The 17,066-nt window shown below is 48.1% G+C and overlaps 1 protein-coding gene across 5 annotated transcripts in view; it reads left to right on the top strand.

Annotated features, from left to right (window-relative positions):
* SEMA3B (semaphorin 3B) overlaps nt 1-17,066 on the top strand; it is a 600,182-nt gene that overhangs the window by 334,748 nt on the left and 248,368 nt on the right. Inside the window, exon 3 of one of the 5 annotated variants that reach the window (XM_069644130.1) lies at nt 8,156-8,209. The exons of the other annotated variants lie outside the window; for them this stretch is intronic. The gene's annotated coding sequence lies outside the window, so the exon portion shown is untranslated. The remainder of the gene's footprint in view (nt 1-8,155; nt 8,210-17,066) is intronic. 5 annotated transcript variants of the gene reach the window in all.

Raw genomic sequence — 17,066 nt, 5'->3', positions numbered from 1 at the left:
GGGTCCCGCAAAAGGGGATTTACCGGGCCATTCCTACCTTGGAGGTTTGCGGGACCCGGAGCCGGTATGTCCCCATTCGAGCCCCCATAGGGCACAATGGGAATGGGGAGGATGGTAGCAGAGGTACCGTTCATAACGGTACCGCTGATACCATCCTGTTCTGCTCGCGGGTGCCGCTCTGCACCCCTGGTCTGACCAGATGTGCAGAGCGGCCCCCGCGAGCAAACTCGTACTGTGGTGGCCCAGTATGAACGGTGCTGGTGCCTTACCGGCACTGTTCATGCCGTGCACACCACGGTTGTAATGAGGCCCAATGTATTCTGCTTTTTGCAAGTTGCAGTTATAGCATGTTTTTTTTCGGCCGGTACATATGGTGATCCATTCTTGTATGAAATGTATATAACCTTACAGTGATATTGTAACCATATTTTTCATAGTGTACATAGAAACAATGCTATATGATGCCACTTCCTGTTTTGTCAAGGGGTCAACTGTCGTGTTCCATCGCTTCCCGTGATGTCACTTTGGGGTGGGGTCAAATTACATCACTTCCTGTGATGTCATCAGTGGTCAAGGGTCATGTGATGTCACTCCCGCAACTCCAGGCATTTTGGTGAAATGACGTCCCTACCTCTCGGCACCTGAGCCAGCATCAGGCCAGATTTTATTTTTCATATTTGGGCATTTCTTTCCATTTTGCCTGCGCAGTGATGGCAACATGGAAATAAATGCCCAAAAAAGGACGATAGGGTGGGGAGTGGGGCCTACTTTAATGCGTAGCTGCTGGCCTGCTGCATGCCCTACTCCTGCACCGAGTGACTCCCTGTTCTGCCCCCAGCCAATCGTGTTGTCTGGGGGCCGGACAGGAAGTCCTGGATCGGAGGGTGGTGTCGGCAGACCTGCAGCACTCGGGATAGGCTGAGCTGCTTTTTAATTTTTTTATCGCCGATCGTGTGGATACTGGGCCGAAACTAGGGTCAGGCTGGAGCCCCCGTTTGAGCCCAGGCCGGCCAGGGTCTCGCCAGGCTCACCCACCTCTATGTACACGCAGCCTCTGATGGCTGAAGAGTGCCCATGCAGGCGCATTTCCACTAAAACATGCACACGCATTGCTGCAACTCGTACCAGAGATTGTTTGAGAATGTGCACAACGTCTAGCGGCGCAAAGACTTCCTTCTTCCACTAAAGCAAACTATTTTATCGATTTTTTTGGACGATACAGGCGCTGAGCCACTGGCAGAAACTTGACTTTGACCAGGATCATCCAGTTTGGCCAAGCAAGCAAACCAGGGTTTAAAATGTGGTGTTGGTTCGGCATTTTCGAGGGCTCGAGCCCTTAAAAAAAAGTGGTGGGGGGGCTTTGAACTACCCTGTTGGAAGTGGCGTCATAGGAAATAAACATTTTCATAAGCTAAATATGCAAACTTCATTCAACTTGTCTTTCACAATTTTATAAGGACGGATAAACATTTGGCAATAGAATATATTTTCCTATTGTATTCAGCGCAGGTGATCAGGCCGGCACCAGATGTGTAGCCGGATCTCAGGATCCGGCCAGAGTCTGCGTGGGGGAAAAAAAAAAGAAAGCGCCCGCCAGCAAACTGTTACTTCCTCTGGTGACCCCACGGAGAGGAAGTTACAGTCCTCAGCCACAACCCAGTCCTCAGCCATGACCCGGTTTATTTATTTATGTAATGTTTGTCGGATACATGCACCCGGATTATTTATTTATGTATACAAACATTGCATAAATAAATATACAGGTATCCAACAAACATTGCATGAATAAATAAATACCCCTATTAACATTGAAACTATCACACATGATGCAGCCACCCAACTATTATCCGCAGAATGAAGTAATTCGTCACCGGTTCCATGGAAGTGGTTTACAGTGGAATTGATATATAGTTTGGAAAAGAAGCAGCATGAAAGAAATAGAGCCGTTTTAAACTATTATTTTGGTCCTTTCCTTGGATGGAGGTAAACTGCCAGCTCCGCCCCCCTAAACCCCGCCTCCTTGGGCACCAAACAACGCCCCCACCCCGGCCCTTGTGGGATCCCCCACCATTTTTTTTCCATTTCCACCACTGATTGTATTGCTCGTGATTTATTATCATATTATTAAATGTACGCATCTTTTAGATCTAAGAAACACTAACAAAACGTCCTGAATAGCAAGATGTCAATCTGAAACATTTCCCTGCTCTGCGATAGGTGATTCCTGTGGTCTTATGGTGAAGGCTGGTCATATAGGCGCACGACAGGTGTTCGAGTCGCGGCCATGGTACCGCGCACCATTCATATTGATGCATTGCATTATTATTTTGTTTTAATTCCATGAACACACAGCGGGGACAGCGTCCACCCTCTCAAAAAAGTTTGAGGATGCTGTCCACCCGCATGGTCCCTCGACTTGTGCCCTGAATTTAACCCCAAGCTGGCACCCACTGCCCCCCCTCCTCTATAACCGTGGTGAAGATTTGGTTCTCCTGCAGGTATAGTAATGATAATCGCTCTAAAGTATGGGGTCTGCAAAGTTCTTCTCTAAAGATGTTTTGTGCTACACCTCCAATCAGTTATAGCCAGGTAAATGGTGATGGATCATGGGAGTCGTAGTCCAAAACATCTCGGGAGCCGCAGGTTGCAGACCCTTGCTCTAAAGAGCGGGAGCATTAAAGTGATACAGTTGGGCAACTGCAGTGCACAGGGAGTTTAATGAGAAAACTTGACTATTTGAGAGCCAAACCAATTCTAGGGAGTACAATTGAAGATCTCCCTCATACACTGCAGGCACACAGAGTAAGACAAAACAGAGTGCTATTCAGTCGCACACAACACACGGACCTTGCTGCTTGAAGAAAACTCTCGGAGGGAGTAAACTTGGAGCCGAAGAGCACTTTCCCTGTCAGAAAGAAATTAAGAAAGTCGAGAGATGGGGCGGTAGCCGGGAACAGCAGGGGAGCCAAAGAACCGTCAAGTAATAAAAAACGGAAACACTGCAAAAGTCTTCCCCGCAGTACGGGACATGAGCCAACCTCCTGGCCCCAAGGTCTGAATGGAAAATAAGAAAGTGAGGTTGAAGGAATCTGAGAGAAGTGGAAGCAGGGTGTTGGGATAGGCACCGCAGCCAACATCAGGGCCGAAGAGGCCATTCCATGATAAGACCCACTGTACAGAGTGGTACTGGGCGCCCTCCGTATGCACAGACATGGACAGAGCACAGGCTGGCCTGGAGGAGGGTCCAGGCTATGCAGCTTCATAGGGATACGCCTGCTGGACGAGGATACCCAACCAGCGTGTACTACACTATATCATTTCCACCCATTATTGAACCAGGCCACAATATGTGAACTCACCACTGACCATTGAAGAGTAATTCACTCTTGACAAGTGCAAAATTGTATTGTGTCCATGTGGTAAATTGCCATTCATTAGGGTGACCAGATGCCCCGTTTTTCCGGTATTGTCCCAGAATTGAGCCCTCTGTATGCCGGTCCCGAGAGTTAAAAACCCTGTCCTGGTTTTGGGGAAAGGGAGGGTGTGTGATGAATCAACTTCCGGGGCACCAGTGGTTCAGGGGTGAATATCTGTTTCTAAACCATCATCAGCTACACACCTCCAGTACACCAGAAGGGATCCGAACAGATTACAAACACAAGCTAATTATAAACCTCCTTGTCTGATTTTGGTAACGTGGACAGAACGGCAGGCTTATCTTCAAAAAGGTCGTGGATCGTTGCTTAATTGCAACAAAGCAAAAATCCAACTACCCGATGATAAAAGGGACTTCCCAGTCAAGGTTGTATACAAATATCTACTTAATAATTATCACAACAGACAGTTGTAGCACACTACAAAATACAACCCACCCTGTGAAGGAATGCAGAGGACAGGCAGTTTCAAAGAAGGAACAGGGATGTACTCTCGATACTGACAGGAGGGTAGTCAGTTTAGTAAATAATTGCAACAGTTCAATTTACTTGGCTTCAGCACAAAGGGAGAAATGGGTCTTAAAATATCTCTAGCGGGCTTCGGAGAAGGACCACGGGGGACAGAACCACAATGTACCTTATGCTGTAGGTGGTCTTGGTACTCAACGGGGTAGAGTCCATTTCAGGGCACTTTGCCGCTTCTGCGACAGAGTTCAAGACACGAGATAGCTGCGGGTATTAGGTGGCAAACAGTTCGGCGAGCGAAGCTGGACGGACAGCTGCAGGCTGGCCTACACTGCAGCTCAGGGTCAGGAATCATTTTCTCTGTGCTGGTCGGCGGTTCTAAAGCACTGGTCGCGATGTCTCGAATGGCTTTAAGTGACCGCGGCATAACAGCAGTCAGCATTGCAGTCAGTTGCAGCTCGAGGGACTCGACTGACTCAAAAATGTCCTTTAAGGCAGATGTCGGTAGATGCTCGTTGATGCACTTCTCCTTGTTTCTTCGCCTGGGCTCCTGTCATCCTTTAATGCGGACAGCCCAAAGCTAAGAAGTGTGTTGCAGGCAGCTACCGTGTCCTTGGTTTTGGGTTCAGAGACTCTCTGGCAGTTGCCACCTAGGAAGCTTGCTGCAGCACCTAGCAGGGCACTCTGTGTGCTGGCTGGGTTCCAGTTCTGGAGGTCCTGGCCTTCCTTCACTGGCAGAAAATGTAAGGCAGATTGTACCTTCAGCCAAGGCCCAATGATGAGTTCTTCCTTCTGCTTCCAAATGGACAACAGGGATTGGTGTAGCCTACCTTAATTAACAAATGATTGGTCCCCACCAACAATCTCCTGTATGTGTGAGGTCATAACCAGAATGCTTTGCAACAGAAAATGTAAAGGGTTGAAAATATGTTATACTAAGTCCCATCCATCAATCTGTCTGTTGTGGATGAAAGGGGCTCTCTAGTTAATGGAGCTCTCTGTGGTTCCTGATTAAAGCGGCAGGTCTCCCTTGAAGCTGCAGCAAGACCAGACTTTCTGGCTCCGGCAAACCACATTCTCGTACCTTTTATGAATGGGGTCCCCCTGAGGAGAGAACTACTGTAAACACGCAGTCCCAGATATGCCAGTTCACTGCCAATCGATAGAGAGGGCAGGAGATGGCTTCAGATTGGGACAGTGCAAATGAAAGGTTGTTGGTATTTCCTGACTCCTTTGTTAACCTCTGCAGCCAGGCCCCCTGTGGGCCTTTCAGAATGACTCTCTGATTAGTATGCAAATCGCTGCCACAAGTTGCAGGGACCAACAAGAGGACAGGGCAGATCCATGGAGCCTTTGTTATTTAATCAGGCTGACCATGGCAGGGCGAAGGTTTGTCCTCTGACTTTTGGAGTTGCATTGTGTACTCCTCCTGTCATATCACAACTAAATATGACAGAGCTGACTGTGCCTGCAGGCTGTGTCCACCCAGAGTGCACAGGTTTATGTGTATGTCGTGCGGTGAGCATAGGAAAATGTGTGCAGATTATCCCCACACATTTTCCAGAAGATGATCTCCCATCATTCAATTTCATTTAACATTTCAAAATAAATCTGGGCATGCACACACCGACGGTGTGGATGGTTGAATTTCTCACATGCCCCCCAGCCTCAACATGTGAACCACCACCCTACTGAGGGTCTGCTTCATTATCAAGGCAAAAGCACTGGCTGTGGCCATCTGCATTTTCATGCTGGGAGTCTGGCTTGTGATGGATGTCCATATCTAATCCCTGTAGGGATATGGCCCAACACAAAAGCTTAGGGATCTCCCCTTGCATGGCCATTAACCATCAAAGTTTCTGGTTTTCTATCTGGATTGTAAAGTGCGACCCAAAGATGTAGGGTTTCAGCTTCTTTATGGCCCACTCAACTGCGTAATCCTCTTTTTCAATGACAGCCCAGTTCCTTTACCTTTTTATAATCACCTGCGTATGTAGACAACAGATTGCTCTAGCTCTTGAGGGTACACCTGTGATAACACTGCTACTATCCCAAAATCGTAGGCGTCTGTCTGGATAATGAACTCCTGACCATAGTCTGGCACTTTCAGAACTGGGACCCTGCACAATCCATCCTTCAAATCCCGAAAGGAGATTTGACAGTCAGGGGTCCAAGTTATCTTCTTTGGCATTTTCCCTCATTTTATGAGGGAAACTCATAACTCTGGATATGACCTCGTGCATACAGGAGATTGTTGGTGGTGAACCAGGATTGGTTCATTAAACTAGGCTTAGCCTACACCAATCACTGTGGCCCATTTGGCTTTAAAAGAGAGCTGACACCATCTTTTGGGCAGATCATCTGAAGACTTTGTAAGGAGTAGCAAGAAGAACTCTGCATTGGGCCCTGACTGAAATTACTGTCCGCCTTACATCTCCTGCCAGTGAAGGAAGGTCAGGACCTCCAAGAGGGAGGCAATATCCCTCCTCTAAACATCTGCCAGGGAACAGAAGAAGATACCGAATCCAGAGGACCCTTCAGCAGCTCAAGAACCGGTACCCAGCCAGCACACAGATTGCCCTGCTAGGCTCTGCAGCAAACTTCCTAGGTGGGAAGTGCCAGAGAGTCTGTGAGCAAAACCAAGGACAAGGCAGCTGCCTGCAACACGCTGAAGGCGTTTAGTGACATTTTACAATGCAGTGCTCCCTTTGTGTTGAAACCAAGTATCCTTGAACTATTGTGATTACTTTTTCAACTACCGCAATCCTGTCAGTATCCAGAGTGCATCCCCTTTCCTTCTTTGAAATTGTCTGTCCTCTGCATTCCTTTACAGGGTGGGTTGTATTTTGTAGTGTGATAGAACTGTCTGTGGTGATAATGATAAAGTAGATATGTGTATACATCCTTGACTGGACAGTCCCTTTTATCATTGGGTAATAATTGTATTTTCGCTGTGTTACAACCAACCAACGGTCCATGACCTTGCAGAGATAGGCCTGCCGTTCTGTCCACGTTACCAAAATCGGACAAGGAGGTTTATAATCTGCTTGTGTTTGCAATCTGTTCAGATCCCTTCTGGTGTACTAGAAGTGTGGGGCTGATTGATGGTTTCGAAACCTATATTCATCCCTGGAACACTGGTGCCCCGGAAGTTGAATCGTCACAATCTTTGGCTAAAATCTTTTTAGTGAAATGAAGTCTCATTGTACTGCGACTTGTCACGTTGGGAGATGTCCCACTGCTCACTCTGTCATGATGGATGAAGACTCCTTGCTCTTACTGTTGTCACCCTGGGTAAAGTCTCCTTGCTCAACTCCATCAGGTCCTGATCGTTGATGGTGCCTTGTTCTGTGCCCTACCTCGTGCTAGGTGAAGTCTCCTTGCTCTACTCCTAGTTATGTGAAGTGAAGTCGCCTGGCTCTGCTCTTTGAGGTATTTGGAGATGCCTCCTTGCTAGGCTTCCTTCTCATGTTCGGTGCTGTCACCATGCTCTACTCTTTGCATGTTGGTTGACTTTTTCACACTGATTTATAAAGCTGAACTCACTTGCTTCTGCTTTCATATTTCTCAACTTTCACTGCAAAACAAACTGTGCAGCGTGTCATAACCTGTTGTTAGGTCATACTTTTCATTCTAGCCTGTCACAATTGCTGTTTTTGGAAGCATTTAGCTGGAAATCCAGAAGATATTGGTGGGTCCCTCTTTGGTCCCCTTCTCCCTTGGGTTTTGCAATTCCTCACCAGCCAGGTAGTAGTGCCAGTTAAAAAGAAACATAATTGGGATTTCTGAATTCCGAGCATCAGAAATTTGGTTTTGAAGCTGCGAATTACACATCTTGGAAATCAATGGAACCAGAATTGTGAATGTTCCCAGCGTTTTGCCGTCCATTGTTAATTTCACCTCCCCTCTCCCAACCAGAGACATCAGGCTTTTTCACTGAGCTTTCCCCTCCAGTGCACCCATTTCCATAAAATCATGGAGGTAGCTGAAGCCTCATGACACACCCTTTGACCCCCTCTGCATGTCAAGGCCACTAAGTGCCAGATGGGGCACAGGACCTGCAGGCCCTCGTGTGAGGCATAGTCTCATTTGGAGCCTGTAGGGCCTCTGCACCCTGGTGAGGCCCCACCCATAGGGTGTCTTTTTGGACAGCTTTTTTGGCATCCTATGGGCTGTGGGGAGATGGGCCTCAGGGAGGGAAGTTATTAATTAGACCCCCCCTCACCCTCCGCCTTGTTTCTGTGTTTTTGCACCAGGTCGCAAATCTTGAGCTGCAGAGGAGTGAAGCCCTTGAACTGGGCAGAAACGAGGTAAGTGGACAAAGTGTATTTCTGTGAGTGCATGCATGGACATTTATATGACTGGATGAGTGTGTGTGTGCGTGCGTGCGTGCGTGTGTGCGTGCGTGTGTGCCCGTGTGTGTGTGTGGCGCGCTGTGTGGCTCATGTGTGTGTGAAGAGGCAGGAGCCAACAGTACGACAGTGGGTCCAGTACTGAAGGACATTGTTGACATTGGCCTAATAATGTTATGGAAAAAAACAGCATGAATGGAGGCAGTGCAGGCATATATTTTTGACACAGCCTTCCCAAAGTTTTGAGGGGGAGTGGGCCTGAATGGCACAGGAACCAGCGCTGCCATATATTGTTATCACGGACCTCGTGTTATTCTTTGCTCACACCAACATGAAAGTAGTGGGGGAGATTCTGGCACCTATTCTTCAGACAGGTTTCATGAGACACTTGTGTTTTCTAGTGGCAATGCTGGAATGTGTTCTTGAGACGGGCCTCCTATAATTTTATTGGAGCGCAACCAGCATGAAATGGGAACAGAGCTGCCATAGATGATTGAGACAGGCCTCGTGGTATTCGCTGGGAGCAAGTAGCACGATAGTGTGTTTTACAATGGCAATGCTGGCATACAATGGAACTGGGCGTCAGTAGTGTTTGTTATAGACCACACGAAAACGTGTTACAAAATGCTCATGTGTACTGTTGGTGACCTGGAACTATTTCATGTATTCCCCTACAGACAGTGGTCGAAGTGAGGGGGAGCGGTGCTCCTCTACTTTTTAAAATTACGTCTTACAGCTCCTATACTTTTATTGTAAAAAGAAACCGTTCCAGAATGGTTTCGTTTTAAAGTAAAAGTGTAGGAAGAAGTTGCGACTTGCACTTTCAGTGCAGCGCACTGGACGTTTCCTTAAACAGCAGGTGCATGTCTTTGGGAGTTTGTATTGTGTGTGGGAGGGGACGAGGTGATGGGGTTTGTGGGGAGTGGGTGCAGGCCAGCAGGGAACATAGTTCGACTACTTCTTTTCATACACCTCGACCACTGCCTACAAAACAGTTTACCAGGTCTGTAGTTGTTTATTAATTATTTTCTGGAATGTGTGCTGTTAAAGGCATCATTCCAAGCAATTACTTGAAAAAATGGTCACTGAAAAGAAGACTTGTCTTCAGGTTGCTCATTGTGCAAGCACCCTCTATGTAGCCCTCTTTTTATTTTGAGATTTCCGCATTATTTAACCTATTCCTACTTCTTTAAAGACGTGTTCACTCTGGTCCTTTCTCTCTCTCCCGGCCTCGCTCCTCATTGCATTCTCTCACTCTGGCTGTGCCTCGGCTCGCCTGATTCATCCATTCATCCATCTGTCATGCTCGCGCGTCCATTCGCGGAAACTGTACACGCCCCACCACTTAAAAAAAAATCCCCAGAGTTCACTGCAATTGGTTAGTGATTCCTACCCCTATTCGCTCCCAACTGACGCCCAGGCCCCTCCGAGACGCCCTCTGCAATCACGCTCTGCAGGCACCCCACAGCAGCCAGCGCTGCTTTGATCTTTGCTGTCACAGCCCGAATATAATGTGTGTGTTCAGATAATCACAGGCCCCGCGGCTTTCTTTGGCAGAGGCTGATTGATGGAAACGTTTGTGGGCATCCTAAAAAAAAAAGTAAAAAACCAAGCCACTTCACAGAGCGCGCATAGCCGCACGGAGAGCGCACCCGGCGGCGCGTGCTCCTCTCACGTGTGGAGCGCGCCGCCTGTGAAGCGCCTGCTGTGGTTGCTCTTGAGGACCCGCGAGAACGTTTCCATGAATCAGTCTCAAGCCAAAGCCAACAGTACGAGGCGAGAGAGGTCCAGAAGCGCGGGGAATATCATATCACAGCGGGGGCCACCGTCTGGAGCGAGGCCGGGGCAGCAAGGTGCGCCCACGCAGACTGTACCAATGTTTCCTAATGTTCACCCAAGAATTTGGGGTGACACACTTTAAAAAGAAAAACATTATGCTAGCTGCTTTTAAGAGAAAATAGAAGCTGCTACGATCACCCGGTATGCGCGCCTACAAGCTGGGTCCCAGGAGCCAGCTCACGCCGCCAGCTCTCCATCACCCACGCCGGCACCACACAGACAATCCCAATACCACAGCCCGCCGCCACTACCCGCATCCAGAGACGATGACTATGTATAATAAAAACACGATGCAAACCATTTTCCCTGCAAGATCTACTGACTCCCCTACCTCCGCAAATGAGGCAATAAAGACCATCCCCCACTACCTGTATCACAAACAGGCTGCCACATTTATCTACCCCCATTTTGCATGGTATTGAAATGAACGCCACTGTACCTGTGTCTCTGACCTGTGAAACTGCGACCCCAACTGCTACCATTGCAAATACTGCACTACCTCTCCCACTCACCACCAACCCCACCAGCATTGATACAAATAATGCAGCCAAGGATTCTCACGCGACTGTAAAGGCCGCACCCAAAGCCATTGATGCTTCCAGCACCCATGCCACCACGCCCGTCGCAGACATCCCTCCCTAACCACCTGCGCTCCATCAACGCACACGCATTGGACATCCACAACCTCATCACCACCCACAACCTGGACCTCCTCATGGTTACCAAAATGTGGCCGCATGAAGCCTCAGGCCCTGCATTATCCCTTGCACTCCCACCAGGCTGCTCCGTCACCAGACAAGACCGCCTCCAAAGGTGGCAGCGTAGCTCTGATAGCTAAAGCCTCTCACTGCATTAGGAAGATCGAGAAAAACATGAACAACAGTGACTACCTCCAATTGAAACTCAACCTCTCACATCACTGTACTATCGCCATTCACCTTGTCTAGCGCCCACCAGGTCCCATAGGTGATTTCCAGGCCTCCCTCACTCACCTCCTTGCAGAAAATTTAAAGAAACCCTCCAAAGTTATCCTACTTGGCGACCTCAACCTAGTCCTTAATGACACCAAAGACCCAGTGGCTAAATCGCTCATCTCAGCCCTCGAGACCCTAGGATTCAGCAAAGATATCACAGACCCCACCCATACTTTAGGCAGAACATTGGACTGGATTGCCCAACTCAACTGTTCTCTCCTCATCACTGACAATGCCCCCACCCCCTGGTCTGACCACCATATTATCATGTTTAGCATTCCCACCACCAGAACTACTGCTCATCCCCCACCAGCCCCAGCTCTCGCAAGAAGTTCCCACCAACTTACTAAATAAAGGATACTACCGTTCCTCCAGGGTCCAGCTTTTAGACCCCATTTTCTCCACTGACCCAGAGGCCCTCACCCTATCCTATGACATTGCAATCAAATCAGCAGTCAACTCCATTGCACTGTTCAAGCCTGCAAAACCAAACCCACCAGCCACTCTAATGCCTGGTACACCTTAGACCTCCTCGAACTCGGCACGAAAAAACAGGCCGCTCTAGCATGCTAGCAAACCTCCCACTCTGACGTAGACAAACATGACTTTAACCCTTTAAGTGCCATTGTTGTTGTCCCCCCCCAGTGCCACGGGTTTTTTTTTAAATCGCGGTACCCACCGCAAAACCCGCCCAACATTTCCCCCGTCATTAACCCCTTAAGTGCCACCGACAAGCCGGCTCGTCGGTGGCATTTAAGAGGTTAACTCCCATTCAAAAGAGTACAGAAAAGCAATCACTCGTGCCATAGCCAACTCCTTCGAATCCAGAATCTCTGATGCCAAGTCCAATACGAAAGAAATCTTCTCTATCTTCAGAGAACTAGAGACCCTCAACCCCCAGAACTTCACTAAAGACAAGGCATGGTGTGACGAAATCCAAACAGCCATGCGCAACAAGCTGAATTTGCTCCAAACTAAAATCCAAACCACCCAACACTCGCTTAGCAATACCCCCATTCCTGCCCCCATAACCTCTCCTGACACCTCCCCTCTATTTTCATTCAAGGCCATACAGGAATAAGATATGATCAACCTTATGAAAACCATAAAGCCATCCAACTGTAAAGGTGGCTCATGCCCTGCCGCAATTATAAAGGACTGTGCCGATACTCTCGCTCCATTCCTGACAGCCTTCGCCAACACCTCCTTTACCACACGGAAAGTCCCCTCCTGCCTCAAGGAAGTCTGGGTCCGCCCCCTCTTAAAAAAAATCCACTTTCGACCCTACATCTCCTAACAACTACAGTCCCATTCTTACTCAAAATATTGTAGAACGCAGCTTACCCGAAGGTGCAATAATTAATTCAAGAGAACAATCTCCTAGTGCTGCGCCAATCCACGTTCCGCCCGAGGCACAGGACAGAAACCACCCTACTGGACCTCAAAAACCAGATGGACAGTGCCAGAGACCTAGGTAAACCAGCCTTATTCCTGCTACTTGACCTCTCTGCGGCATTTGACCTCGTTGACCATAATGTCCTATGCCATCACCTCACCTCCACGGCCACATTCTCACCCGATGCCACTGCTTGAATCATCTCCTTCTTGCAAGGTAGGACCATGCAAGTATTCTCTGACTTAGCCTCCGCCTCACCCACTATCATGCTATGTGGGGTGACTCAAGGCTCCTGCCTCTCTCCCACACTCAACACCTTTACACGCCCCCTCTTCCTCATCCTTGACACCGTGGGTACCTCCTACACCAACTACGCGGACGATACCCAGATCCTCCTCACTCTCACAGGCAACTATGACACAGACTCCACGACACTCAACAACATCTATAACAACATCCAGACATGGATGGCAGCCAACGGACTATGCCTCAACTCAGACAAGACAGAGCTACTTCTGGTAGGATCCACTGACACACTTAAAAATCTGGATACTCAGTTTAGCCATTTCACCATTGACTCCATCAAAAAAACTCTGGGAGTCTATCTCGACTCTAATCTATCCATGATGAGACAAGTTAATGCAATCGCCTCCTCAGCAGCGTATCATGCCAACTCATAAGCGCAGCTAGGCCATTGCTCTCTAAGGAGAATTGCACCAACATGGCCAGAGCTATCACCGGTTCACGGCTGGACTACTGCAATGTACTCTTCTTGGGGACATCCACAAAAAAGCTGGGAAAACTGCAAGTCATCCAGAACAGTGCTCTTCGAGCAGCCCAAGGCATCTCCAAAAGAGAACACATCACTGTCGCCAGAAAATCAGCCCACTGGCTCCCAATAAAAGAATGGGCTATATTCAAAGCCCTGACACTTACCCATAAGGGCATCCACCTCTCTGCACCTGCCTACCTATCACAAAGGATCTCCCCCTCTACCTCCACAAGACGAACAAGAACACCATACACCAACATGCTAACGGTAAAAAGCGCTAGAACAGGCGGCGCTAGCTTCTCCTACCTAGCATCCTTACATTGGAATGCCCTACCCCCAATTCTTCGAGCTGAAGAATCACTCATGGCATCTTCGCCTGATTAACACCACACTCACCTCACGTGATTGCTTACTGCATCTCCTGTTAACCTGCAAAGTGTATTTATAACCTATGATCAAATATGTATAAATGTACAACATGTACATGCTTCCCACTTGTACCTTCCCTGTAACTAAGTTCCCCTCAAGTAACAGCGCCACGATTCCCAAAGGCTGTTTGTGGGCTATACAAATGTAATAAATAAATAAATAAATATTTTGTAAAGGGGCTCGGAAGCAATATGTTCACTCATGGGGGGGACTCGGTATAAAGAAAGGTTGAATGCCACTGACATAGGGGCCTCATTACGAGTTTCACTGTATGCAGAGTGTTCATAGCACCAAACTTCATTACTGTAACCGCAGGCGGTAAAATGCATAGTCCCACTGAACTTGACTGTGGCATTGCAATTTTACCACAACTGTAAAAGTGCAAAATATGACTGCCTTCCTGATTGGAGGTTGCGCCTTTAGTCACAAACAGGCTATTTTTTGTTCATGGGTGTCCGAACCCATAATCGGATGCTGCGGTAAAACAGGAAATACCGTCTGTCTCATCATTAGCACCCCACTTATCATGTCAGGCGCACAGGATTTGCCGCTGAGAGGTACATGCAGGCGGCCGGGTGGAGGTTGCTGTGTAGAAAAGTCAAAGGGGAAAAGGGGAACTGAAGAGGGGTGAGGGCGCAGGCTTCCTTCCACGCCAAGAACAGGAATGGGGGCACGATGACGTTACAAGTTTGAAGGGGTACATCTGGTCAGCGTGTGACCGAAAGCACACAGGGCTTCCCTTGATATTTGGAAAGCAGCAGGGCATGCATGTTTCTATGTTTTCTGAAAGGACATACCTAGTCCAAGCCTGTGTTTAGATGTTTTTGGTGTGCTTCTGTCATTAAGGCGAAGCTTTATCTTTTTTGCCTTTTCATGTTGACCTCATTTTGAGATGACATTGGCTCTATAACATGTAACCCTGAAACCTATATAATTGCTTCAGTGAAATCACCTAGAGCCTTGTGAACATGTCATAGACCGCTAGCTAGCCAGGTGTGTTGCTAGGTCTGGAAAAGATCCGGGGCTACGCTAATGTTGGGCCTGTTGGGACTGAGGGATCGCTAGCTTTTGGGTTGTATCCCCTGAGTTTCTATCCGGGGCTACAACCAAAAGACCCGGGGCTATAGCGCCCCAGAATTCCCTTAACAATGCCTCTGGAGCTAGCTGAAGGTATTTCCATAGATAGAGGCTTCCCTGATTGGCTGCTTCTTTTATTTCTGCCATACCTCCTCGAAAGTGATCCAGAAGCACCGATTCCCCCTGAGACCATGGAACGCATCCTCGCATCTTCGGCAACAGAAGACGATGTTGATGGTGACGGGGGTGTTGCTAGGTCTGAAAAAGATCCGGGGCTAGGCTAATTTCAGGACTGGTGGGGCTCTGGGCTAGCTAACCTTTTGGTCGTAGCCCCTGAGCTTCTATCCGGGGCTACCACCAAAAGCCCCTGGGCTATAGACCCCTTAAACCCCCCCCCACACCACCCAGCCAGGCCTCGGGCAGATAGGCACAGAGATGGATGGAGAGTAGGATGGGTAGATTGCAGATATAGGGTTGGCCCAGTAGAGTGATGGCTAGGCAGTTCAATGCATGTTCGGGTTGATAGTTAAACAGAAGAGATTGATGGCTGTTTAGATGGATGGACAGATTGCATTGATAGGTCCCCAGGTAGACTGACAGTTCGTTTAGTCCAACAATGATGCATTTAAAGGGAAAAACAATGCCACAGGCATTGATAGTTGCTATTGCTTCCATGTTGCTGAAGAAAGTGTCATAGGACTCATTTACAGGGAGAAGTTCTTGCCTGCTTCTGCACTTCGGGGTTCTTTCATAGTTCTGCCCAGGCGCTTGCTATTAGTCGGCTGGGAATCAAAGGCTTCTCCTTCAACGAAGGATGACTCCCTGTCCAATATGAATGCCCAGCCACGCTCAATGCTGCTGGCTCTCCCCCCTCTTCTGTGGCCTTCAACATAGGGATGTGGAGGCACCATATTTTTCTTAGTGGACAGAAGGAGGTGGTCACTTTTTCAGAACTTGCTTTGCACTTTTTTGACTGATAGACGAACGTGGTGAAAGCTGGAAAAAGTGTTATCAGATGCCTTGGTGCAGCTCAGTGCTCGCCTCATTCCATCGCATTAAGTCCATAACTCATCCCTTTGCTCAGGGTGATTTGCAGCTTTGGATATCCGCCATACTGTAATGTGGACGGCTCCCAAATCTTCATGAAGATGAATGCGCTCCATTTAATTTGGCCCCTGTATCCACCTGCCTGATTAGGATCCAAAGCTGGATTTCAACCAATTACTTATCTCCAAAAGGCTGCCAAGGCGCAGGTAACGATTATTTATCCAGGCAACTGAGTTCAGGATAATGCGATTACGGTAGACGAATATCGCTCCTGCTTCCAGTGGTAAAATATGCATCTATTGGGGTGCAATTCTTTTTTTTAAAAAAGTGGTACCAGCGGTCAGTGCACTCTACAAAGAGCCTCACTATGAGTTGGGCGGTGCAGTCAAGATGGTGGTAATGCGCAAGTAACAGAGTTACCGCTGCATCCCGCACAGCTCAACTATGGTTTTGGCTGTCGGGTGGAGGAAATACCTCCAGTAAAATGATGGATATAATTCTGAATCCTTACCGACAAACATCAGCAAAATCGGGGGTAATTCTGCTAAAATCCCCATGGAGTCCTACGGACTCAATAAATGGGGATTAACGCTGTCATACCACCACTTGTGCTCTGGCGGTAATTCTGCCAGATGAAGTGGCAGAAACGGTAAATCCGTTTGGTGGTTTTCCAGCAGATTTTCCACTGGAATACCACCAAACCTGTAATGAGGCCATCTGTAATCTTCTGTTCTGCTTCCTGAAAAAACACATTTTCACTAAAGTGGCAGGTGGAGTAGTGATTAATGACACCACCCAATACATTGAAAACCTAACACCTAACACTCAACACATCACTAATGCTACACAATCCAATGTCCTCACCAGCAAAGGCCACCACTTATACTGTCTGCTGCTAGATTTAAGATATTGGGGGTCATTACAAGTTTGCCGGTATCCTAGCGGTATTACCATCAGGATACCGGCAACCGGTAATAATGTGACTGGCACCTGACATGCTGCGCCAGTGGTAAATCCCCATTCCATGGAGTCCCATAGGACTCCATGGGAGGATTTTGACGGTATTACTGGCGATGGTAATACCATGCAGGTAATACCAGCAGTTTTTTGCCTGTAAGGGTTGGATTTACCTCTATCTCTAAGCTTGTAGTTTGTATTCCCATGTGGGCCTGTGCGAAGTACACTCTGTTAGTATGTTAATCGATGCCAACAACTTTAGGGCTGAACAAAATAGCAGGGCGAATCCATGGAGTCTTTGTTAGTTTATCAGGCTGGCCAAAG

This window comes from Ambystoma mexicanum, chromosome 2p (genome assembly GCF_040938575.1).
Source record: "Ambystoma mexicanum isolate Mex_15411 chromosome 2p, UKY_AmexF1_1, whole genome shotgun sequence".
Lineage (NCBI taxonomy): Eukaryota > Metazoa > Chordata > Amphibia > Caudata > Ambystomatidae > Ambystoma > Ambystoma mexicanum.
The sequence above is the reverse complement of the archived record's forward strand: the minus strand, read 5'-3'. Positions and strand labels throughout refer to the sequence as shown.